This window comes from Macrobrachium nipponense, chromosome 43 (genome assembly GCF_015104395.2).
Source record: "Macrobrachium nipponense isolate FS-2020 chromosome 43, ASM1510439v2, whole genome shotgun sequence".
In the NCBI taxonomy this organism is placed as follows: domain Eukaryota; kingdom Metazoa; phylum Arthropoda; class Malacostraca; order Decapoda; family Palaemonidae; genus Macrobrachium; species Macrobrachium nipponense.
In genome coordinates, this window is record NC_061104.1 from 37,095,841 (window position 1) to 37,123,445 (window position 27,605).

Here is a 27,605-nt window from a genome sequence, read left to right on the forward strand (position 1 = left end):
TCTGTTTCAAAATCGTTAAGCTTAAATTGCTCAAAATGGCACCATTTTCTGAATGTATTTTCATATTCATCTAATGTGCTCTTTGAAAGTTTTACTTCTGTTCTTCAGGAAATTCGTACTATGATCACATTGAAAAAATAAATGAGTGGGGAAAAGATCTGTGAAATTTTAAAAAGTCTAAAACACTTCCAGATTCTCACTCTCTTCGCTGACAGCTCTGCGGGAATAGCCTGTTCCCTGTAGAAAGGAGGTAGAGATATTTTCTTATTATACTTTTTCTGAGACCATTTTCTGGGACCCAAACGAACTTGATATTTTTGAGAGATGGAGATCAAGAAAATGCCAGAACAAGCAGTGTAACCTTCTCTAGCATTTTGCCAAGGGATCTTATCTCTGGTTTCTTTTGTTTGATCATTCACTTACTCTGGATAATTACATTCCCGAACTAGAATCTTGTGTCTACAGCCAAAGGTAAGTTCGTTCAACAACCAGAAGCGTTCATGTGGCATCAACACTGCATTAGAGCTTCGAGATTAAGTTTTATCGTGTGTGACAAAGCGGAGTTTAAGTCACTGACCATTTCTCTTGTCTCTCTTTCCCCTTTATATTCATACTATTTGTGGTGTTTGTCATTGCTCGTCTCTTTCAATGAATTTTGTATACCTCCTCACTGCCACTGATGCCGCTGTTCTTCAGGACCTTTGTCTTACTGTCGTGGTATGCAGTCTCTGCAAGCTTGAATTTCAAGTCAATGGCCCCTGTGTGCTTGTTCCTTATGAACAGGTTTCATCTACTGAAATAATAACAATGATAATAGTAGGTTCACTTTTCCACCGAGGTATAGGCAAAGTTTATACGGACATGTGTTTCGACGGATGGGTGCAAAATCTGCCATTTCCCTCATTTGTTTCTTTTATAAAACACAAAATACTTTTTTCAAGACCTTCATTAAGAGATTTTTACGTTTCTGTAAAATATTTAAAAAAAGAATTCAGTTATAAAATTATTTTGCAGGAGTTCCTTTACTAGAAATTCATAATTGAAGTTATCACCAAGTGGTTTGGAAGTTTCTTCAATATTTTCCAAAAAATTCAGACATAAACAAGATTTATGTAAGAATTTCTAAAGGCCACATTCCAAAAATTCAGTTGTGAATCAGCATATTAGAAGGGCTCTATAATAAAATTCCAAAATTCAGTTTTCAAATACTCTTTGACAGTAGTTTTCGAACAGGATTCCACAGATTCAGCCATCAACAAATTTTCATGGTCTTTCCTGAAAAGCAGAGCTGATGAGATGAGATGGTCAGTCTGGTGCCATTTTATCAACCCAGCCCTGAGAAAAACAATTTTAAAAAATGCACCGAGGTTTTCTCGGCGCAATCGAGTTTTCTGTACAGCTTATCATCAAGGCCACCGAAAATAGATTTATCTTTTGGTGGTCTCGGTAGACATAATGCTGTGTGAACCGCGGCCCATGAAACTTTAACCATCGGGAGTTGGTGGCCTGTCCTAAATCGTTGCCAGCCGCACGATTATGGGTAACTTTAACCTTAAATAAAATCAAAACTACTTAGGCTAGAGGGCTGGAATTTGTTATGTTTGATGATTGGAGGGAGGATGATCAACATACGAATTTGCAGCCCTCTAGCCTCAGTAGGTTTTAAGATCTGAGGGCGGACATAGAAAGTGCGGCCGGACAGACAAATTCATCTCGATACTTTTCCTTTAGAGAAAACTAAAAAGGTGAATTTGGGGTCCAGTGTGACCAAAACTCATTCTTTCTTAAAGGCCAAATAATCAAAGTAGATCCAGCCCTGTGAGATCTCTGGATACAAACAAGAATCTTTCTATCTCAAAGCCAAGAGCCGGATTTTGAGAACTTATTCTGGGCTTATTTTTATGTCTTTTTTTACACGTATGGGGGTTAATGTCTTTATCTAGTTAACCTCTTGTCAACTTGAGGCAGCCAATGAATGCATGGTGCAAGGAAGACCGAAAAAAAATTAATCTTACATTTGGCAACCTTGGGTAGGAAATAGCACTTATTTTAGTATTTATTTTAAGAGAGAGTAAAGAGAGAAAGTGAACAGTTTCAGCTGAAGTAGCATCGAGAATATTCGCAGTGGCACTAAGTGTTGTTTTGTAGCTTCAATGAGCAAGAAGCACCGGTGAATAAAATACCCCATTTAATAAAGGTAGTTCCCAGGTGACACATTATACTCATGTTACCTGTAAGGGGACTGTAACCCTATTGAATAAGGAGAAATTCTGTTGTTCTAAAACGTTAACCTCTGGAATTGAGTTCGTAAAACACCTGTTAGTGAAACAGCTACTTTGTCCAAGAAGTAAAATCAATGTTTGTTTCATCTTCCTCAAGCAAAGTCGTATTCCTGAAAGTTATGACGCATTAATAACTTGCATTAATAACTTGAGAAAAATTTTTCCCCGTTGCATTTATTATTGCTTTGAATATGGTCCTTTAGCCCAAAGATGATTAGTATTTGTTTTGATCACTTCCCCAAGTACTCACTGAAATCGATGTTTAAAATGTAAATGACTTGAGCAGAACCCTTTGCTCCTTTGAAGGTAAGAGTTCTTCCCTTTTCACAAAGATTCCAGAGATCTGTGTTCCGTTATGCACTCTTTCATTCAACCCCCGAGGTGCCATCTGGTCTGCAGCGAAAGAGCCTTAAAAAGCTTTACCAAAGATAATAGTTTTGACCTATCCAGGTTGGACGCTGTTATGAACCCTTTTTGGGTTATGGTGCAGGCTTTTAGTGCGCACCTCAACGTACCCAGTGATGACAAAAATACTCGGTAGGCAATGGTCAACGGAAACAAACACCAGAGAAAACTCAACAATATTTATTAAACAAAAGAGCACTTGAATCAACCTTGTTGACCAAAGGACATATACAAGTCCTTTAAAATCCCGTGGGATTTCCTAGCATCTAAATAATCTAAGCCCTAAGACAGAAATAATGTTAAGGAGAAACATCAATACGAATAATAAAAAATGTACCAAACAATAGCTGGCCAGACCAAAACCAAAATAAATATATATCCTATCACTATAAGAGGAGGAAAGAAGGTAAAGAACGGTAGTAAGGAAAAACACTTAATCTCCTACCTATACATTACAAACTAAAACAAATTATTAAACATCAAAACCCAGTAGAGCATCATGACCCATAGGGTCTGAGTACCACAAATTATATATATATATATATAAAAATTTACATAAGAAAAACAAAATGCAAATCTCCTCACACCAAGAAGCTGAAGCCGTGATTTAAAAATAATTTAAATCTTCTTAAAGGAAACCGTGATCTCAACCTGTCTGGACTCTGCAGACGGGGGAGGACGCAAACTCAGGTAAACACAGGTGAGTGGGAGTTGGAAGCAATCCTGCCCTACAACACAAGGACAAAACCCTACCTGGTATATGCCTCCCTACGTGACACCTCACGAGCCAATTCGCTCCCAAAAGCAGCTAAAGGGCGTCCAAACGGAATGGCAGTAGCACGGCAAAAATCTCCAGTGGGTACTGGGACAAGGTCGGCCCACACACCTTAGGAAAAATTTCCCCCACTAAGGCCTTACAGTAGTAAAGTCGCAGGTGACTTAGAACTGCGATCCACGTGCGGGCGGGTAACTCCACGTCGCAGGTGACTGAAGAGTACCTGCGAAGGACAGTGCCAATTCCGTCAATGCAAAGATAATTCTCCAAGGCGCCAGCTGCAGTCTCAAAGGGAAGCAAAGTATGGCCCGAACTAACTCGGGCAGAGCGCTGACCTCCAGACATCAGCCTCACCCCAAAGGCGTTCGTCAATACAGTACTCGAAAAAATAAACAAAAGACAACAATTGTTATACAGCAGTTAACAACAAATAAACAGGCGGGGAGGAGGCGCGAAGAAATCACCAAACACTTCACTTGACACTTAAGATATACATAACAAAATCGTTAATAGTAATATCCTTAAAATTAGGACAAGGCTGATTCAAATGTATTTTAATAAAATAATTTACGTTAACCTGATAGACGCAGTGGCCTCTACTTCACTATCCGACGCTCTTTATTCGAACAGTTCACGCTTTAATGGAATTCATAATATTCAAGCTCTGGGCATTTCATTATACGTTATGCCCTGTTCAAGTTGTACTTTATTTCCAATGTGGGAGGCCCGTGACTTGGGAAGTTGTTGTGACTGCGGAGATGCAGACTACATTACTCTTGCCACCTTTGAACTTCGGGAACACAGATCCCATACAAGGAAAGATGCAAGATTGATCCAAGTTGTTGTAAAATAAAGTCCTAGGCCTCAAATAATGGCGAAAAAAAACAGGCAACATCAGCGGCTTGATTGGAGAGTGACGTGTTTTCATGACAGATGATCTACTGACAACATGAAACATACAGTAGCAACCGAAGAAGCATTACTAACCACAGGAGGATCACGGTCTTTAGGTAAAAGGAACCTTGGCAGTGGATCTGAGTTCAGACTTGTTTAACCTAAGGAGGGTTCTGTATAATAGAACACTTCGAAGAGCTCCGCCCTGCTTCCTAGTGAAGCTCTTCGCTTCATTCACATTTATGTTATGCCCTCTCGTTCCCAACCTTATTAGGAGGATAAACTTCGTGTTTATATTAATTTACTGTGTAAATATGTGTTTATGGTACTCTTCAAAGACGGGACTAGAAAAGTATTCTTATGAGAAAAGTTTTACTTGAAAATAATGCAAATTTACTGTAACTTTTTCTGCCCTCCAGCCACTGTCTAATGATATAGTAGAACAGCTCCTCCTTCCCATTCTCCTGCCCTGACGTTCTTGTTTGATTTGATTGCACAATTAGATTCCATAAATTTGTTACCGTTCGCCAATACTTCGTATTCCACAAGGAAAGATGTCTGAGTTGTTGTCAGCATCTTCATTTTGACCTGTTTCATTCAGCTTCTAAGGCGATGAATGCTTCTTGACAAAGAATTTGGGATTCACCCGACATTCAAATTGATATTTGAAGGAAGCGGTCTGCCGATGAGTGTTGTTTTCGAACGACCAATAAGTGCCCCTGACACAGGTCATGATGATTCATTGGCAGAATATGAAAGTCACACATTTCCAAAACTGTTGAGTAGAGGTTTCGTTGTTACTCTGATTTTTAAATCCGGCCTCCTAGGACCGGTTTCCACCTCGTGACAAGATCGTCTTTCATTGCTCCGTAAACATTGACGTTTTCACATAATGGATTTCTCCTGCTGCTGTCTGGGATAAAGGCAGCAGAACGGATCTTGAACTGAACCCGTACAACCGATCAAGGGGCCTTTTAATCCAGAGGTTACGATTCACTTTCTAACCGACTTAAATGTGGCACACCACGCCCCCCCCCGCACCCGCCCCCCCCCAGCCCCCCCCCACACAAAATGAAGCGTCGTCGTCTGGTCTGACCAACCAGGCGGCAGTTCGAGACCCATTGTTGGCACTTATCTATTACAGTTTCCCTTGGACGTAAGTTGTTCCTGAGGATATTAAACGACATCTGTGTCTTGATATTTGTAAATATATAAATGTTACAGTCTGTGTGACAAAAATTTATAAACACACACACACGCACGCACCCGCACACATACTCACACACACACACACACACACACACATATATATAATATATATATATATATATAGATATATATATATATATATATATATATATATACATATATATATATATATTCTCCCAAGTACCCCTTGATATGGAATGAACTTTACCTCTGTATCTTAAACTAGAATGCAGGTGCAATTTCTGCCCGGGATAGATGCACTTCTCCAATATAATTTCCTTTGGGTGTAGTTTGTTTCTAAGGTACAGTGACTTTGATATTAAGTGGTATTTTCGTTAATTATTTGCAGATTATAAAAAACTTCAGGTATGAATAGTAACAAAACTCATACACAAATTTGTGTTTGTAATGTGAAGGTAGGTGTGCGTATGTTCAGCAGTAACATATTTCTTTCCAATATGGAAAGGGGTCTGACAAATAGCCATAAGTGGTAGCAGCCAAGAGCAGAATAGTGTTAAAACACCTGTCGCTTCATTTGCCCAACACACTACTCTCATCTGCAGTACTTTGACCCCTATAGATACACACTGCGCCACTCACCCATCGCCTATCCTAGATACTCAGACCCTACCTTCCGGTTGACCTACCTTTCCAACACCACCTCTGCCTGTTTTCACCTCAGACTTCTGAATGACACCATCTTTCACTGGAAAGCTGGAAAACCTGATTCTTCCAGTTGAACCTTTTACAAGTGATCTGCAGGTTGAGAAGACAAAAGGGAGACAAGGAAACGTAGTAAGACTGGAAGTCGTTTTTTCAAGGCAACTCATCGGAAAATAATGCTAGGTAGAAAAATGAGAGCAGGCTTGTGTCATAGAATAGATAAAGAAGCAAAGGCAGCAGATGTTCAGAAAAATGTTTGGCAGAAAAGAAGGTGCTAAGAGAATAAAAATTGGAAGAAAAGATGGTACCTGGAGAAGCAAAGTTCAAATGAAAGAACAGACTGTCGAAACAAGTCTCCTTTGTTCAAGTTAATCGTTGACGGCGAACGCAAATGAGAGGAAGAACGAGAAAGCCACAGCGACGAAAGGCCTCAGTGGCCTATGTGAAGCAAGAAGGGCTGAAAAGCCGAGAAATGTGGATCTCCGACGAGGAGGGAAAGTGTGGATCAGTGTGTCAGGAGGTTTAGCGACGCGGTGAGGATAGTAGATCCCCCAGGTGGTAGGCTGGTGGAATGGGCAAACTTCGGAAATGACGAGGGGATGAGAGAGAGAGAGAGTGATAGTTAGGCAGGGTTAAGATTGTGTATGAATGGAAGCCCATCATATCTAGCAGTCAACGCAAACTGATCCTGTGGAAGTTTTCTGCACCGCGCAGTTGTTGCAGTCTTCGACTCAGTAGTGAGAGGATGAACGTAGCAGGTAATACCGTCTTGAATCAGAGCCGGCCCAAGGCATAAAGGAACAAAGCGGCTGCTTTGGGGGCCCCACGCCATCCGAGAGCCCCGAGAGCGCTTGGAAAATATTAAATTAATTAAAATGAGAAAAGCAAAAATGAATAAATAAACACAAAATACGTAAAAAATAAAGAAAAATTATCCAGTGCATTAAGTACGAACCGCCACTGTTTCTGTACTCCCAAGTGCAACTGCAAATCCATTTGATTAGCGTGTGGAGTCATGATGAATTCTGCGTGTCATGTCTCAAAAATGGATTTATGTAGGAAGTTCCAGGTATGCTATTTGGTTTTATTTGCACAACTGCTCCATTTCTTGAAATATAAGCAATTAAACTGGTTAACTTGTATTGTAAATGTAGACTTTTGGCTGCTGATTTGTTCTGTTACAAAATACGTCACTGAAATGCGAAAAGTGGAAATAATATTTGACCATATTAAATTTGCAACCCCTGTATGGTGAGTGATGCCTTTATAATGCATGAAATGATGAAGTATTCAAGCACAATTCATAGTTAAGCACCGGTGGTGGTGATCAGGGGACCCCCAAATCCAATCCTGCTTAGGGCCCCATGGAGGCTGGGGCCGGCCCTCTCTTGAATGTCGGTGGATCCACCAGCAGTTAAGGGAAACGTTTTACTGAAGAACACCTACATGCATGCATATGTGTATTTCTGGTTGTGATAGAGAGAGAGAGAGAGAGAGAGAGAGAGAGAGTATCGTGCAGGAGGGAGCAAGTTTCAGAATTGCGAGTAATTCCCAAATCGGGTCTTAGACCGAGCGCAGCAATTAGAGTGAAACAAGTACAGTGTTCAGAGGGATGAAGTAAAGGGAGAGAGAGAGAGAGATGGCGAGAGGGAGATTCAACAGAGACGAAGGAGATGGCAAAATGAAAGCATTCCCGAAAAACACAGCAGCCGCCGCACACACAAACAAACGCTGATCTGGTTTACGGAGCGAGAGGCTGGCCAAAGGATAAGTCAGCCGGCTGCCATTGCGCACCGGTAACTGACGTCAATGTTATGTAGAAATAAGAGTACTATTGTGAAATGTAATGGGTACATCACAAACATATGCGAGAGAGAGGGGTAGAGAGAGAGGAGAGAGTGAGAGAGAAAGAGAGAGAGAGAGAGTGAGAGTGAGAGAGAGAGAGAGAGAGAGAGCTGGGGAGAGCTGGTGTGAGATATGCCAGGGTCGGTGGCTATTGATTTCGCTGCCTCCGCTCTCGGCCTGCGGGGAAAGGCAGGGTGAAAGGTCCAATGCTTTTTCCAGGGAGTTTCGGAAATGAGCGTTCACTAGCTACACAAAATATGCTTCGTATTCACGGCTCCTGTTGCTTTTGTTTGTCCAAATTGCTCGGTATGGAACTGCGTTCCTGTGGCGTGAATCCGTCACAATGCCGTTCTTGGGTCGCCGCAGAATTCCGCACAGATTCGTGAGGGAAGAAGAACGAAAAGCGCCTTGTGTTTCCTTCTGGGAAAAACATCCGATGGGAAATTTATTTCAACTTGTCTAGGCGAGGTAAGAATGTCTGCGAGGCAGCGAAATGGGGAGGTCTCGGAACTCTTCGCCTTTCAACCTAGACATATTTCTAGCACGTAGCAGTTGGTTTTTGGAATCTCTCTCTCTCTCTCTCTATTGATTTTGTACACACATGCTATATATACGTATATATATATATATGTATATATGTGTGTGTATATGTATAGATATATGTATATATACACACATATAATTCACTTGGATAACGGACTTATCGCAATTTCAGGGAAACTGGCCTTGGAAAACCTACTGCTGTTTGAATAAGTTCTGGAAATAATGAACAGTATTATTTCAAAGTTCGCAGCATACACAAACACACACTTCTATACATACATACACTGGAAAGATGCCAACGTACAAACGTTTCATGCAAAATTAAGCCTAAGTAGAAAATACCTCCACATTTAGGTTTATTGATTCATTGATTTCGCGTTAGGAATGCCACGGTTATCGACGCCGGAAAATAAGAGCATTGTGATATATTACATAAATAATAGTAATTATGTCAGGTAGGAAGGCAACGCCATATCGAACAGTCTACTCACTCATTCATGCGGTCAAATGTCTTAGTTGTACCAACTGGCTTTCACACCCTTGTCTTATGCACCTACATTCATTCGCTAAGCAACTAGTATATTTTTTTTTTTTTTTATTTAGTGTTGCCTTACATATATTCTACACCTACAGCCATCATAGATATCTGAAATACATTCGAAAAATAATAATATTAATAATGATAATCATAATGACATAATCGAAGGAATTATGCCTCACCCAAAAAACAGAACCACGGTAGTACCATCGGTGCTAATTTGGCTTGTTATCAACGCGTCACCTACTCCAAGGTGTTGGTACTAAACAGGACCCTCCGAACATGGCAGAAGATCCTTGGGGCGCCGTGTTTAGGACTATCCCTCGGGGATCAAAGTATTATATACACCCACTTCTACTGAGTGGTGGATAAATTACATTCATAAATAAACGATACCCAGTACTAAAAACACAACGTTCCATGGAGCTTAGTACTAGCACCTCGGAGTGGGTGACGCGTAGTGTTCCAAGGTTAAGTAGCACCGCACCACCGAAGTAGCTCAAAATAATTGTGAGAACCCTTTTGAAACAATAAATGATCCTCATAGCAGAGTTCACACAATCATTCGGATTGTTAGCATTTCCGTGAATGTCATATCGACTGACTGTGGGTACAGCGGAATGATGGAATGTCGGTCACGGAAACCGTGAACAATGGATTTCAAGATTTTTAAAAACCGCGTTCACGGGCATCATTCTTGTGAGCGGAGCTTACAATTGAATGAAAGATTGTTCGTGTGTTGTCTTGAATGTCAGGATTTTCGCGGGCTGCATTCAACTCTGACAGCACCCAACATTGCAACGCTTTCTGAAAACAGCGGCAACAGCACCACTTTGCTGCAGCATTTCATTGACTGATATGTCTAAAGGGAATTTAAGGGATGCCTGAACTTTGTGAGCAAAAATAAAAGAAAGGCTGCATTTCAGAAACTTTTATTCATGTTCAGGTTACTGAAAAAAGATGAAATTGAACCCTTATAAGAGGCCATTTCTGAACTCAAAAAGATTCATGCCTATGAGTAAAAGAAGTGGCGCTACTGTTGGGGATATTTATGAACCCTCTCTCCATGGGTTCTTTATGAATGCTTTTTTCTAGAGGACATGGAGGAGCCGAAGCACAGTGCAGGCTACACCAGAGGTAGGACTTGTCCTTGCAATTCATGACGTTTTCTGCGTAATAGCTATTGGTAAATATAGTAGTAGATTACCGAATATGGTGGGATAACAATCAATAGGCAAATAAATTTCCAAAAAAGAAGACTCCAAGCAACTCACTAGGTCTAGGCTTTTTCCGTTGATATGGGACTTCATTCATTCGAAAATAATGATAAAGTCACTCATGTTAGTTCATCTTATTTCATTCAAGAGGTTCAGATGAGTGGAGGTATTGCGTTTCATTATTCAGTCTTTCACCGATCGTTGACGGTTACGACTTGATTTTAAAGAAAATGCCAGCATTATGGCAACACTGGCTTTCACCCTGTTGCTAGCACATCCCGAGTTCACGCAAGACACAGACAGTTGTTACCACTAAGAGTGGACCGATGGTAGGAATGACATTCCATAATAATAAGTTGTTCCCGGTAATGACATTCTTCAAACACTGTGAAGGACGGCCAAGAAATGATCCTGTGAGCTCCGCATATTTCTGTAGGGGTGGAGCAGGGCTTCCTACTATTAATTGTCAGAAAAGCAACTAAAGCTTAATTATAGTTTTGCTTTTTCTTAATGATTCTTAGAGACATTCAAACATTTATCCAGTCAAAAAGGAAAAAATGCAAACGTTGACAGCCTCAATTTGTGTTGCCCATTCTAGGAATTGGATTTTCCAATCGTCCGAAAAATCTCACCGTGTCCATGAACGTAGTAGACTTTAAAGCTGGTTGAAGGTGAGGCTGCCATAAAACAGACATCGTCTGGAGACCACGACTCTTTGGAAGACATTACAAACAAGAAATGACCAGTCACTTGAGTGAACTCGAAAGTTGAGAAGTTTTGTCAAAATGCCAATAGATGGCTCTGCTGCTCTAGCGTACTTGATTAAGTTACCGACAATAAAATTCCTCTCAGAGGGGCAGAACCGTCAGTGCACCTCATGCGGTGCACTGTAAGAATTACTTAGCTGCAACCCCTTTCATTCCTTTTACTCTACTCTGTTCATATTTTCTTTCTTCCATCTTACTTCCCACCCTCTCCTAAATTTGATGCATTTCAAACCTTTTTTCTGTCAGTATCCGTTTCAGCGATGAATGATTACATAGGTCCCAGCACTTGGCCTCTGGCCTCAAGTCTATATTCTATCCGACCAGTACCGCCACGTTTCCACTCCACTGACATCCAAGCTCGCCTAAATGTAGTATGCACCAGACCATCGGAAAAGCTAACGTATATATTATATATAAAATCACATATGCCTTCCTTTATTGTCTAAAGATAATTTCCCTCAAGTCAACTTCTGGAAACAGGAAAACCTAAATGTTTATCATTATATGGGTCTCTTGACATGCTTCAGCATTCAGTTATAACGAGACTATTATATAGATCCAAACATTAAATGCTATTATAGTATCACTTTGCAAATAACCTATTTGCATTTGCTAAAGCAGTGTTAAATAGATTTGAAATACCGTAGTTAAATGGATACCTTAAGTTGTCACTGTTATTATCTGTATTCTATGTCAATATCGCTCCTTGATCGACTGCTAATGTTTCATGCATTGACGAGTAAACAACCATTCTCTAATGGTTCTTTATTCAGTCATCATTATATAAACACATATGTAAGTGTGCAAATGTCCAAAAATATAGGTAAATGAATCACATATAAGAAATAACATATCTGCCCACAATAAACCCCCAAAAAGATGTGGACATTTTTTCCACACCTGGTGTGGCAGACAGTGAAATGAGCCACTTATGCACGCGGCCACGTTGTGCATGAACACTTCTACACCGGAGGCCGCATTTGTCCGTTTCGGCAACACTGTATCCAACTACAGAAGTGGAGGGGATTTCAGTTTGGTTACCAACCCGTTGTTTGACTTATCCCAAGGTCATTTCACAGCGTATCGTTACCCTTATGTCTAACACCAATAAGACCCCTCTTTTCTGTGTTATCACGAGTTATGAATGAGAAAACAGGTGATACTTTGTCTTTCTTTTACGTTTATAACACAAACATCACTAGCAGTTCTTTTAAGTTTAGAACACGAACAACGCTTTATACCTAGTTCATCTTCATCTAGAACACTTGCAGTTCTTGAAGTTTAGAATACTGAACAACACTTTGCAGTTCTTTTGTATCTAGAACACTAACATCACTTGCCGTTCTTTTAGTGTTACAGTGTTAGCGTTCTAGAACACTAAAAGAACTGCAAATGATGTTAGTGTTCTAGATACAAAAGAACACTAACAGTACTTGCAGTTCTTTTAAGTTTAGAACACTAACATCATTTGCAATCCTTTTACGTTTACAACAATAACAACAACAATTGCAGTTCTTTTACGTTTAGAACATTAACATTTTCAGTTATTTTACTTGTAGAACATTATCAACACATGCATTTCTTTTACTTTAGAACATTAACAACAGTTGTTGTTCTTTCACTTTTAGAACACTAACATAATTTGCAGTCCTTTTAGTTTACAACACTAACAGCACTTGCTGTTCTTATACGTTAGAGCTAACATCGCTTGCAGTTTTAGAAAAAATATTCAATTCGTAAGGAATCATGCAGCTACGCTAAACGGGCATTTTGCGACTAAGTTGGTCGAACGTACGTTTTTCATTTGCTGTCAGCAGTGAGCAATTTCAATTTTTTCGTTATACAGTCTTGTAATGATAAAGAGGCTGAATATCAAACCATAATATCTGAGACTTACAGCATCAGAAGCCAATCCAGATTTCCTTGGCGAGACATTCACATTCTAAAACATATTGAAAACGATTCCTTGATTAAGGATGTTATCGGGAGCACGTAAGTGATGAAACACATGGACTTATAGCCAGTTCTTTGAGGTCTAGCGAGATTTAGATATTCTTCTCCAAGCGGAGCATTAGGCCTTGGTCTGAAAGATAGCAGTTTCTGCAAAGCGTCAGATGAAGCAAGATCACCGTGAAAACATTTAGATGCTTATTTATGTATCTGTTTTACAAATGCCAATCTGAAAACATTACAAGGCGATTACGTGACAAATATGATAATGCACTAATGATTTAGAAAACAGTTAATTTACCTGTATCTGTTTTTGTCATTTGTGGGAAAGAGAGATTTGGGGAACTTCTCGGCAAAAGAGACAACTTCGATCAGGTTCAGAGGAACGTAGATTTCCAATTCTCCTTCAAATCGAAACATCACAGACTGACCTTGAAACGCCTGAGGATTTTCAAGTGTGACCTTGCACTTGGGTCTAACTTGGCCATTTCATGTGTTTCGTATATTCATTGACATTAATGAAAACGATTTAGTGAAACCATGACAAAACTGAGTAACTTTACGAATATTTGTAGACCTGGTCTCTATGGATAGTCTGAGGATGTATTGATGATCTGTGAAGCAAAGCACTTGTAAACCACTTAGCTGTTAGTAATGTTTACAGTGCAATGACGCCATTGCTCCCCTACGTGATTTCTTAGGGTGTGCTTTTGTATTTTAAGTAGTACCTCTGAGCAAGATATAAGTAAGAAAATAAGGCGAGTGACGCATAGGTCGATTTATCAACTCCCGCGCATGACGTCACACGTTGGCATCATCGGTGGGGCCCGCTACGAAAGCTATAGTAGATCCACATCAACTGTGCATCTGATGTCTACAGTCCATTACGACGATTCCAGTTGGTTGTTAATAAGCCAATCACAGGGCTGGAAAGTCGAAACTCTCAGTCTCTCGAGAGAGTTCACATAGGCAGGATGTATGTTCTATCTCTACAGATATGACGTCACCAGCAGGGATGTTTCTTGGAAAGCAATGACAATGTACAAATTTCATTATGTTTTCTGATTTATGTGGCACAGGACACCATAATTTAGCTATGTTAAAATGACAACATAGTTAAAAAGACCGCCTTCCGCTATGACTACTGAAAGACGACGAGCATGGTATAAGTGGAGAGGAGCTTAGTGACGTCACTCATAGCTAGCCACAGGACAAAGAAGCAGTTTTCAATTACGTCTTGTTTTTTATTTTATTTATTTATTTTTTAAAATCATTATTAGTATCAGTATCAGGTGTGCAACAAAACATGTAAACTTTTCTTTAAGCTTACGAAGCCATTTTTATTATAGTGAAACGAAAAACAAACAGGTAAAAATCATATTTTGTTTAGTGTTACCACGTGCTCAATGGGGATGACGCTACCTCTTTCTCTAGATACCTTGAATCTACTAGTATACTAACTTCGTCCCGTTGAACGTGGTAATAGGTAAGCGGGAGTTTTCACGAATTTGTGACAATTCTTGCGGTTTTGGGGGTTTAGTACGCTATTGGCATGGTGATATGTGCTATTTATGGATGCGGTAACATAGAAAGAGACGGCGTTTAAAGTGGATAGGTTAGCTTTTACCGTTTCCCTAAAGATCCCGAAAGTGTAGGAAGTGCCTGAACATCAGCAGAAGTAGTGACCATATAAACACCAAAAACCGCAAGCGAATGTTCGGTTCGTTTTCAACAAAGCGATAATGCAAGAAACCTCAGGCATGAACGGCTTAACTACTGCTCTGCAAATGCATGAAAATTGAAGGATGATGCCATACCGAAGCAACGTTGACTTCTGCATGGTAGTGCCACTGTTGATTCAGGTATCTAACATTGTGATTCCCGTTTGGTTTAAGTCAACTTGTTGCATTTAAATTGTGGATCTATATATCAACTATAGGCTTATATGAGTACTTCTATTAATTAAAATGCATTAATAGATCTTCCGTTCTATTCCTACTGCAATTAAACCATATTTGACGGTTTAATAGTGATAAGATTGAAAATAGGCCTAAACCTCTGTGTAGTTAAGAACAACGGCAAAGGGGATAGAGGTAGCCCCTACTAGTCAAAACGAGAGAGAGAGAGTGAGAGGCACGAACATTTGATTGGAATTGTTTTCATATGCATGAAATGGGCCTATTATTAGGCAAAGGGAGGGGACAGTTATTTTCGAGAGAAAGAAAGAGTGACTAAGAAGAAAGCGTTTTGCATTACTGAGTAAAACATAGGTTTATATGGATAATTCTAGCAGTTAAAGAGCACATTCAGTATGTAATATCTTCCATTCGATTCCCAATGCAAATGAGCCCTGTTCACTGGTTAAGACAGACAAAACTGTAGTTAGGCCTAGACCTATGTTTGTTGAGACTAGCTGCAAAGAGGAAATGCTAGTCAACACGAAAGCGAGAGAGAGGGCAACATTTTATTGGGATTGTTTCGTGCATATAGAATAGCCAGTTATTTGTTTGGTAAAGGAAGGCAAAGATTATGAGAGAGAGAGAGAGAGAGAGAGAGATTTCATAAAAATAAGCCTGCTTTTTTCAGGGGGTTAGTAAGATGAAAATGATAGTTAATTATTTAAGGATTATATATATATTATATATATATATATATATATATATATATATATATATATATATATATGTGTGTGTGTGTGTGTGTGTGTGTGTGTGTGTGTGTATTGCATATAGGTTAGATATTCAGCACGTTAACAGGTGCATGGAATGTGTATATAAAATGAGCAAATTTCTTCAGATATTATTGGCTATATCCTGAATATATTACGACATCAGGCAAATAAGACTATTTCAGTCAGTTTTAATGTGCTCCATTTTTTTTAAAGCTCATGACAGTCTTCGTGTGGTATCACACGAGTGCGTGTCTGTGACAACCGAGAATTTCCAGCCAAACTTCGTACTAAAGTCCCAAATGTGATTTGTCATATCTGTGTGGGCTCGAAGCTGTGTATGTTCGTTACGATGATAACACGCAAGCGTTAATGTAGATAACTTCATTTTTGTCACTACTTTAAACTGATTTGCGAAGATATTTCATGCGAGAAAAATAACTCAATTATTGGCTAGCCTACTCGGTCAATGCTTGACGGCTAGATGTCAATGGTGTGCCGGTAAGGCCGCTCTGGGACATCGCCTTTAGTTTCGTTCGGAACCTCATGTAATCAGCTGTTGGAATTTTTTTAGGTAAGGTGGGCGGATTATTATAGGTTGACAGAAGTGACGTTGCCTGTCAGCCATCTTGCCGTCTCAATAAACAAGTTCTAATAATGGATAATGTACTATAGTATATTTTTGTATCTGGTGAAAGTGCACCCGGTATTCGCCAGGTAGATGTTGGTGATGCGTTGTATCGTTTTATCACATTTAATTACTTGGTGTTCCGAATGAAGGCGTCTTTGGTATGAAGTGTTTTCGTAAGTCTAAGTCAATGCCACGATCGCCGATGTAAACACCTTGACATGGGTTTGGAGTGCACACGTTCATTCAAAAATATTTTCATGTATTTACCGTATATATGGAAGGCAGACGGGAGCAATTCATGCTCAATGTGTAAAGAATTTCTTTTGTGTGACACTATGTGGAGGCAAAAGAATAGAAACAAGTATCTACCGTTGATTTTCTTGACGTCAGTTTCTGGTTCTGGAAGCTTTTCAAAAGTCGACAGTTACTTTAAAACACTTTTCTGAATTCAGTGCTCTTACTCAGAGTAACTGACATGTATGCAAGGCTGGTAGTATGGTACGGTATGGCAAGTTTTTCCGTACTTCGTTCATGGCTAAAGTACCGTGCCCTCAATTGTTTTTTCGTACCGTACAGTACGGTAAAAAAAAAAATAATAATAATAATAATGTACCGTAATTCCGTACCTTTATGGTACTATAAGCAGACAAATCTACATCAGTGAAATCCCGTCTTTGACTTGCGCAGTCACTGAAGCGGCCAAATATGCCTTAGCAATTGCTTAGTGATATATACCAGCCTAATGTAAGGTACGGTACGGAATTTTGCCCATGTTTTCCGTACCAGAATCCTACCGTGCCGTACTTTGGTAAAATTATCCAACTATAATTCTGTACCGTATATATATCAACCATACCATATCAATGTGTCAGGCTTGCATGTATGTTAGCACCCATACAAAGTCTACCATTCTGAGTTTTCTGTAAAAGAAAACTATTGAGATGTCGGTATGTCTGTTCGTCCGTACTTTTTCTGTCCTCCATCAGATCTTAAACTCTACTGAGGCTAGAGGGCTGCAAATCGGTATGTTGATCATCCATCCACCCTCCAGTCATCAAACGTACCAAAATGCAGCCCTCTGGTCTCAGAAGCTTTTATTTTATTCAAGGTTAAAGTTAGCCATGGTCGTGCGTCTGGAACCCTCACAGGTGCCAACAACAAAGGCCACCACCCGGCCGTGGCTGAAAGTCTCATCGGTCGCGGCCGAGAGTTTTATGAGCCGTGGCTGAGAGTTTCAGACAGTATTGTACGCTGTACAGAAAGCTCTATTGCGTCGAAGAAACTTAGGCACATTATTTACATGTTCTAATTATTGACTGTTACATTAAACGTTTTTCATATTTGTAATTGCTAAAATTCCTTTTAGGCCTACGATTTCAGTTTTAAGATACACTTTCATTCTTTTACGAGGTACTGTATTCCACGGTCAGATGCGAGTTATTGTAATATGAGATTACTGCCAGTAAAACAGTGGGTATGTACTGTATGTATACGAGAAGGGAGGATAAACAAGAGGGATTCCGATACTTTCCCTGACTGACAGATGCAAATCAAATAATAAAAACGAAAATGATATGATTAGCATAACATGATAAAATAGAATGACTTCACCTGCTTTTATAACGAAATTTGTCTAAATGACTTATTTTGACGGGTGTTGAAATTTTTCATCTTTGGAAGTAATATATATATATTCATTGATGTTAACCGAAGGGGAATTTTTTAGTTGATAAGAAATTCGTGGGATCATGGGCGCGAACCATGGAACCAAGATTTCTAGACGCGCGGTGAAGTATTCTAAACCGCACTGAAAATATATTAATTCCGAGGTAGAGCGAATTAGATATTAAAGGACATTTGTAGCTTAATGCGTATATATGAATCACGATAATGTGATATGACTCATGTATAATATATATATATATATATATATATATATATATATATATATATATATATATATATATATATATATATGTATATATATATTATACATGAGGCATATCGCATAATCATCATTCTATATACGCATTAAGCTACTGTATTATATGCAATATTATATATATATATATATATATATATATATATATATATATATATAATATACAGTATATATGTATATATATACTATATATATTGAACGTTAGTCATATCACATTATCGTGATTCATATATATGCATTATGCTAAAAATGTCCTTTAAATATATAATATATATATATATATATATATATATATATATATATATATATATATATATATATATATATATGATGTGTTTGTGTGCACAATTGAGGAAAGCATGATACCAGTCTATAAAGATACAATTCTACTTGTATGATAGACGGCAAAGCAAGTAGGGGAACAATATTGTTAGCGTCACAACATAAAAAGAAGTTTCCCGTAGGGGGGTAGTGCCTTAGTGCAGCACCTGTGGTGCACTGTAAGCAATGCTGAAGGGTGTTTCCAACGTCCCTTTGGTCTGTAGCTGCGACCACTTTTTATCCTTTGACGTTTCTTCAGTCTTGCTGTCCAACCCCCTGACTGCAAAGTGTTTGACTTACTGCAAGAAATATCTGATGGCAGTTTCAGAAAAAGAAAAAAGATAGAAGATAATGTTTGTCAAGGTAAATATCAGGAGAGGAGTTGTAATATTAGAAAAACAAAAAGCGAGATTTCACAGTGACCAACAGGGTTGAGCATCTTCAACTGAAGGGTTGGGGAGAGGTAGTAGTAGAGGGTTTTGCATTTTCATCAGGTCCAAGATAAAATGGTGATGATTGCCTGTTTCTTGTAATATTTAGAGTGATTTATTCCAATCTGCCTAAAAATACACGAGAAGTTCAGAAAAAGTTCTGCGTGAAATAGGGTTTATCCGAAATACATTGTTTCTGGTGATAGAAGTTCACTCTCGATGTGGTTCGGAAGTCACGTCAAGCCGATGTTCCCGTTGTTGAATAACCACTGGTTCCATGCAACATCAAAACCCCATACAAACCGAAATCCTTTTAGACGTTGACTTTGGCGACGTGATGTTTGCGTTTGGTCTTGGGCACACTTTTCTTGTAGCCTTTCAACTCAGTAACCTTATTACTTATTAACAAATACGTATTTTGAGGGATAAATTTATCTAATAAGCTTTCATTTGGTTCACTAAATACTTTAACGGTGCCATCCGGGCATGTTATATTTTGCCAATTTTCACCACGCCGCTGACCCTTTTAGGAGCATTTTCGCCAGATTAAAAATATATAAATAAATAAAATAAAATAAATGAAATAAGTGTAGAAAAAAGTGTAGGAGTAAGGGATCGTATGCAGATGTTTTTGAGAAACTTCAAGTTATTTTATATTTCTTGTATGTGAACTGTTATTAAATGCAAATGAATTAGTTTTGTTTCTACAGAATAAACGAATGGTGCACGTAGCTGTAGCTGCAGGGCGGGCTGTCCCTCACGGTGAATGTGATTTGTCAGCCTTGCTTGAAAACTGTCCCAGGAATCAATGTTGCTTTTGCCTTGGGAAAAAAAAATCTTAAATTGGATTTGGTACTTTGGATATTGGGATCAAGTGGAATTTGCAGACACTTTTAGTTACTTTTATTTACCAAAAGAATTCCAACCAGCATACTCACTTTCAAGTGCACGTCACCCATGTCTAGTTAAAACTAGCCTTAAGTTGCGTTGTTTGGTTTCCCAAGTGAGCTAAGAGTCAGCTAGGTGAGGGTGTGTGCTGGACTTCAGGCCTCTTTTGTTTTGTAGTCAATTTAGCCTTAATCGTGAATTCTACTGCTCAAAGTATGCAGTCGTCTCTATTGATGAATTTCTGTTGTGATTCGTGACCTTAGAGAGCATCTCAGCGTGGTCATGTTTTAAGTCATTAAAATGGTGACAATAACACATAATAGACATTAAATGAACATGTGAGCTGGATTTCTAAAGCAAGTCGAAATAAGCAATGACGTGGCGACATTTGAGCTGGCATGAACAGGAGGAGAGAATATATGACTAACGTAACCAGTAAATGTGTTAGCTATAGTTATGATTATGCCATTGATAAATAAAAGTAAATGTTGTGGACGTGCTAGAACGTAAGAAATATACCAAGGAAAGGGCGTGCGGGAAAGCGGTATTAAAAAAGACGAGGAGGAAGTTGTTCTTTATAGCGTACACGGACAACCATTGCGGCATTTGCGATACTTTTGGATGGGTTAGATGGCCGCCCTGCTCCTTCGGCGAATTCAGCTGTTCGGCGAGACGTGATACAGCACCAGTCTTCCGTATTATCGAGATCGGTTGAATAACTGAACAGTAAGTTTTGTCATAGATGTTTCTGGATGTAGGAGGGAAGTCATATCTTAAAACCACACAGGGCTGCCGAAGGCTCCAGAAAGACTGCGCTTGAGAACTGAAATGGAAAAGAAGAAGAAGAAGAAGAAGTTTGCTCTAGGGACGATGACAACTAAAGGTCTGTCTTGCAGGGCGCTTACCATCTATCTGTTATGCTACTTTGAAGGCCCAGGCACCGCTGACTTGGATTTTCGGACTTGCAGTGTCGTCTTTGCAAGTCCGTTTCCGTTTAATTGTTTATCTAGGTTTGCTTATTCACTTATCGTTTCTTGTTTCCAATTTTCGTGCAACTAGATTCTACTCAGCAGAGGTTAGCATTATTTTCAATGCTTAGAGAATGTATCCTCCCTAATTATTATTATTATTATTATTATTATTATTATTATTATTATTATTATTATTAAATGAATGGAAGAACAATAAGCAGGGCAAAGTGAAATAAGCTGCACAGTTATGTAGGAAAAGACCAACAAAGAGAAAGAATGAAAAACCAAAAAGCAGCGCAGCGGGGCTGTAAAAACGGATGAAAAAGATTTGAATCCTGTCTACAGTGCCCCTCACATGGCAGATTGGACGTTCGAGATGTTCCTACAATAGTCCTGATGCTAATTCTGCAAGTCCCACTCCTCTAACCTTCCACCTCACTAACGTCGAGACAAGGTCGGTCTATCCATCTCCTCTGCTCCTTCCTTGTTCACATTCGATGGGAGTCCCAAATGAACGTTAAGTTTCTTTTCCCAGTTAGTTGTGTATTTAAAAACAAAACTTTCACAGGTCGAGAGATATTATTGCCTCCGGCTAATTAGGCTGCAACACATTGAAGACTTTGGGTATCTTATCCATACATTTGATATATCCCGATCTATAAAAGACTTACAACGAATGCGCTAAAATGATTATTATTTCAGTAGATGAAACCTGTTCACGTGGAACAAGCAAGCAGGGGCCGGCCTATTGATTTGAAATTCAAGCTTCCGAAGAATGTTAGTTTCAAACCCCCACCGCAAACCACACACTGCAGTAGTAACTGAACATGATACAGAGCCACTGATTTTTCAACGTCCTGGGTTAGACGCGTACCCGCGAAATCTGAATGGCATTCCATGACACTAACCACTATACCAGCGGACCAGATATTGACGGCATCCAGTGCAGTCAGCATTAACTTGGCTAAGAACGTCATAAACGGATCTCTGGAATTTGCCCCAAGAAGAGAGAGAGGGAGTTTGCTCAAGGCGATATCCGGAAGTGTGGTGAATAAGCAATCAGTGGCATCGCTCGTAAATTAGGTCACAGCAGCCTCCTCCCAGGGAGTCAAAGAAGAGTTAATTAGTTCAGTTATGGGACTGACATGCTCGCAAGCTTCTGCAGTCGATAGTTGCAAAGTCAATTTCCTCAAAAATATGCAAGCTGTTCCGGAGGAGCCCGAGGTGTTGCATCTTGAGTAGGGAGTACTACGTTCTTCTGGGAGTCAGAGAAGAGAAGTAGGAACGAGGGACTTCAGAAGCTGGTACAAGTAATGTAGTACATAGACATATGATCATTATTTGACCTGAGAAAGTGTCGTCTATTTCGATTATAACCAGAAGATGAAAGGGAAGAACCATGGAAGATTTCATCGGACGCAATTCAAAGAATGACGGCCTACTCTTATAATGACGCAGCATTCTCTCTCTCTCTCTCTCTCTCTCTCTCTCTCTCTCTCTCTCTCTCTCTCTCTCTCTCAGTGAAAGTCATAAACTTCATCAAGTACTGGTGCCAGAATTGCAGTTGCAGAGCAATATTCATTCAGCTGGTCACCATCATTGTTGACAAAAGCTGAACGCAATTGTTTATTCGTCCAATTTCATTAACTATTTTACTTCTTTTATTGTCCCTGCGGTTCTCCGGTGCATTGGTCTTTACTTTTCACTTTTCATTCCCGTATAGGGGTGGGGAGGGGGGCGGTGTGGTTAGTGCCCTTCATACACCTCATACGGTGAACTGTAGGCATTACTTAAGGTTCTTTGCAACATCCCTTCCTTAGGCCCATAGCTGCAACCCCTTTCATTCCTTTTACTGTGCCTCCTTTCATATTCTCTTTCTACTATCTTCTCTTCCACCCTCTCCTCACAATTCATTCATATTGCAACTGTGATGTTTTCCCGTTACACCTTTCAAACGTTTTACTGTCAGTTTCCGTTTCAGCGCGGAGTGACCTCATAGGTCCCAGTACTTGGCCTCTGGCCTGAATTATATATTCTAATCTATTCACTTTTGATATGTTCCATTTGGTCTCTCCATGAAGAGCTGTTAAACGTCTTAAACTTTTCCTTGTGGTGCAGGTTCTCGTCAAGAGGAGGAGAATCGTGATCAAACGGCTTTTGTGAAGCGTTCTCGCTACATGAATTCTTCGGCTTGGGCTATAAAAGGGCATTAGGCTGCACGCCCCTACGTCCTCTGCAAGTTGAAAGATTTCTTGATGACGCCATGATACTCTCCCATTCAGCACGGGGAATGGTGCCTTAAGAAGCCCTCGAATGATCTGTATTGGAAAACTACGGCAACTTAGGAACCAGTAGAACAAATGATACGCCCTAACAGGGGTCGACATAACTCAAGGCCTCCAAAAAAATAAACCATGGTGACGATGAGCAGCCAGAACTCGAAAGCAAGATTTTACGAGGAAGTACTGATTGGTCCAGGTGCTTCAGTCAAACCTCAGTTTGAAAAAGGAGAAAAATTGAAGAGCTTATTTCGATAACCGATCCCATTGAGCAGTGTAGCGGTTGGTGATAAGCGTCACGAATTGTGTGGCGACATTTTACCCAAGTCCTGGTAAAGTGAGTCATTAATGGACTGTTCGCAAATGCTTAGCCCAAAGGAATGTTTACCTCAGATTATGATCAGACCAAAGTAATATATGAAATAAAGCATCTTTTGCAAATAAAAGACAAGTGAAAGACAATACGTCTTGATCGTCTAAAAGAAGCTAAGACTGCAATAGCCAAGGCAATATCTGCAAACAAGGAAAGTCCTGTTTTCGTAGTAAATAAATCTCAAAAAGGAATAACAAGAGTCATGGCAGTCAAAAAGCTCCGTATTCGTGAACGTTAAACTAACGAAAGAAACAATCAAGGCCTTTTTCTCATAAAAGATGAGCTCACGGAAAAATAAGGATATTGTAAAAGCTGCAGTGAAACCCGTTACAGTTAAAAATTCTAAAAGCAGGAAAAACCTTATGGCGGAAAACTAAAAGATAAATATTCTAAACTATCTGTATGTGTGTGTGTGTGTGTGTAGATTCATGATCCTTCTGCCTCAGAGAAAGATCACGATTAACTGTTCCCCTTTATAGACAATACTTGATCCTGCCGCCCCAGTTTATAAATTCATTCTTTTTGACTATGCTAATCTTTCACCCATTTTGTATCGTCTTGAGTCCTCTCAAATACCATAAGGCACATTTGTAATTGACTTTAGCAATGCAATTGAGATGTAGATTGTAGATGTGTTTGGGTAGATATCGGTTCAAAGTTGCTTCTTAGCCTCTTTCCACGCCAAGAGATTCTGTTTCTGTTGAAGAGAGTAATTCTTGTATATCTTCATCGAGAATCTACCTAGATACCGAATTCTGGAAGAAATCCTGAGGATTTATATAAAACACTGAATCTTTGTTACATTCAGCTTATGTTTGATAATGCAACTAATAGATGATTTTGCACTTAATGTTTCTGGCAAATGAAACAAACAAATGGCTGTAGTTGGACTTGGGTATTTACCCTAAGAAGCCAATAGTCATCCTTCTTATAGTTGACCATTACGACATCGTAGTTTCATGTCAGGAGGAAATTCTTTATAATACAAAAAAGTACTACAAGTTCCGTAAGATTCCCCTGGTATTATACCCAGCAGGATATAAATGCTCCAACTCTAACACATCTGTGGTCATATTATAACTGAACTGCACTGATATGTCCCTCACATGAAGAAACCTGACGCTGCACCGAATCATCTTAGGCAGATACAGTGCCAAACACCAAGATTCTGTCTGCTCCATGTCTTCTAATAAGAAATATAAGGAATTTTGACCGTTTCCTTGAAATCGACGGTCAGCAGACGCCTATACCGTTCAGGAAATCTGGTAGGACGACTTATGAGAGCAAGCTGTGGTATCCAGACTAGCTGATTTACCGACTAGTAATGATTTCTAAGACATCTGTGAATAAGGGAGAGATATTGCTTTGACGTGTCAACATAGGATCTCCCTCTCGCGAGCAGCCCTAACAAGTTGTATGTCACTTGTAGAAAAAGATAAATGACCAGAGAAAGAGAGAGAGATACATCAGACGCGGTAGGGCCCCGGTAAGACATTCATCCCACTGAGGTGTAACTATTCATCATATCCACCCCCGCCCCATCTCTCTCTCTCTCTCTCTCTCTCTCTCTCTCTCTCTCTCGTCTCTCATCTCTCTGCTCTCTCTCTCTCTCTCTCTCTCTCTCTCTCTCTCTCTCTCTGAATCGAAACCAAGAGTGGCTCCGTAATGAAAGATTTAAACATTAACGGGAAATCATACTTGTTTTTTTGCCTTCGCATAAAATCAGGATTAATTGAATAAATATAGCAGGCGCTTTCGACCTTCACTAGGGTCCTCTTCAGCTGTACTAATAGAGAAATTAAAGTGTTGGTCCGGCGGTCTTTTTTGTGTATTATCATTTCTTGAAGGGGTCTTCTGGTTGTTTTATAAGCAGCTGAGTTGTTTGCTTGCCGAAGGAGCAGTTTCCTCCAAAATATCTAATTGCAGATTGACGGTCGGGCATATTAGGTAGACTGCCTGTGAACATGTCTTCTGAGGTGAGGGGGCTTCTTTCCCTGGAAAGTGTCCAACGGTTCTTCTTCTACTATTCGTCTTTTATTGGCATTATGCGCCTTGCAGATAATCTTCGCCTTATCAAGAGAAATTTCATGGTCCAGCTCGAGACAGTGGCTAGCGACGCGCGGCACTGCTACTGGCAGCGGTCCCACATGCATGTTTTATGCTCGGCTAATCTGACTGAGCAATCTCTCGCAGTCTCCCTTGCGTAGACTTGGCCTCTCTCTCTACAGGGAGTAATGTAGACGCGAGGGAATTTGATTCAAGATTCTTAGCAGAAATCTCACAAAGCTCCATGTTTTAACGAGTTGTTATAAGTTAAAACGAAATGCATTTGCTGTCGATCAAAACTCTTGCTTTTCTTTTTCATCATTACTAATTCTTTGGAATAAGGTCATTTTGCAACAGTTTTGAAGTTCACTGGCTTTTGTTACTAATGCTGTAGAACGGCCATTTAGCGGTGGATAAGGCTATGGAAATGAAATGCTTTGGATATCTCTCTCTCTCTCTCTCTCTCTCTCTCTCTCTCTCTCTCTCTCTCTCTCTCTCTCTCAAAACCTAAGGTTACAAATTCTGTCAGCCCGTTGGAACAGTCCAGAAAGTACACTTTTCTTAACAAAGGTTGAGAGATTAGAAAAGTAATATATCTAACTCTTGAGTGGGTTGGCTTCCTAGAGACATTAAATGCGCATTGGTTACTTGATTGGTGTACATCAACGTCAAGAAATTATAAAGTGCCGTTATTTTCCAATTCAGCATTAAATACAATACTCGGAATGGTTATGAAGTAGTGAAAAGAACGAATGAAAACACTCATTGTTTAGGAGAAATATTGTAAAAACGTCGCCACCGTATCAACTCCATAAAGTAGGACATACGTAAGTTTACGGGAACTGTTGTTAGTCATTCAGTCTCAAAGCATTCTTTCCCCCCCACCCCCCCCCCCCCACCCCCGACCCCAAGTACAGATTAGTAATTACAGGAGAACGAGGCGGACCTATGGCGACTCCGAACTGTATTTGGTATATTTTGCCATCAAACTTAACAAGGAAAAGAGCAATCGAGCTTTCTGTACACCGCATAATGCTGTATGAAACTCTTATCCTCGGCCCATGAAACTTTCAGTCAAGGTCCGTTGGTGGCCTGTGTTGTTGGCACCTATAGCGGTGCCAGACGCACGAACGTGGCTCACTTTAACCTTAAATAGAATAAAAACTACTGAGGCTAGAGGGCTGCAATTTGGTATGTGTGATGATTGGAGGGTGGATGATCAACATCAGAATTTGCATCCCTCTAGCCTCAGCAATCATTAAGATCTGAGGCGGACAGAAAAAATTGCAGTCGGACAGACAAATAACCACCTTAGTAGTTTTCTTTTAAAGAGAACCAAAAATGGCGGACTCGACACAAAACCCCACTGAATCAAGGAAAGGTTTAATAGCAATGGGAACACCAAGCAAACCTGGATGTTTTCTCTCTGGAAATGATAATATGTCGCTTTTTTCAGGACTTGCGCGTCAAAACTAACCATACGTCCGTCCACTGAGATGACAATTCCTTATCTTCCAGTGAAGTTTGAGGAGTGCTTTATCTGGCCTTTTGAAAACCTCCCTGGATTATGAGGGGCCGAGGCAGTCGGCCAACCCCTGGTCCAGCTTAGATGAATTTTAGGATTTCACTTAAACTTGGTTTTATGCGGCGGCTTTTTCTTAACCAACCATGAACTGTGTTAACGAGTTTTGTCTCGTTACAAAAATGAATGTGATCAAATGCAATACGAAATAAAAATCATCTGAACAGCTGAAATTGAACGACAAATCATTGTGAAAACCGTAACACGGTCTAAAAGTCTCCAGACCCTCTGGTTTACGGCTTGAGAAAACATTTCTTTCTTTCTATAATCTTACCTATTCAAATAACAGAGGTTAGCTTTGTTAAAGCATTTAATATAGATTCTCATATTATTTTCCTCTAAACCATTTTTCAAGATGCTTCTCTAATTTTATGAATATCCCACG

At 39.7% G+C, this 27,605-nt stretch overlaps 1 protein-coding gene across 17 annotated transcripts in view; it reads left to right on the forward strand.

The window, feature by feature from the left end:
* The window catches only part of LOC135213655 (cubilin-like), a 244,559-nt gene that overhangs the window by 122,769 nt on the left and 94,185 nt on the right, over nucleotides 1-27,605 (forward strand). The window lies entirely within an intron of this gene.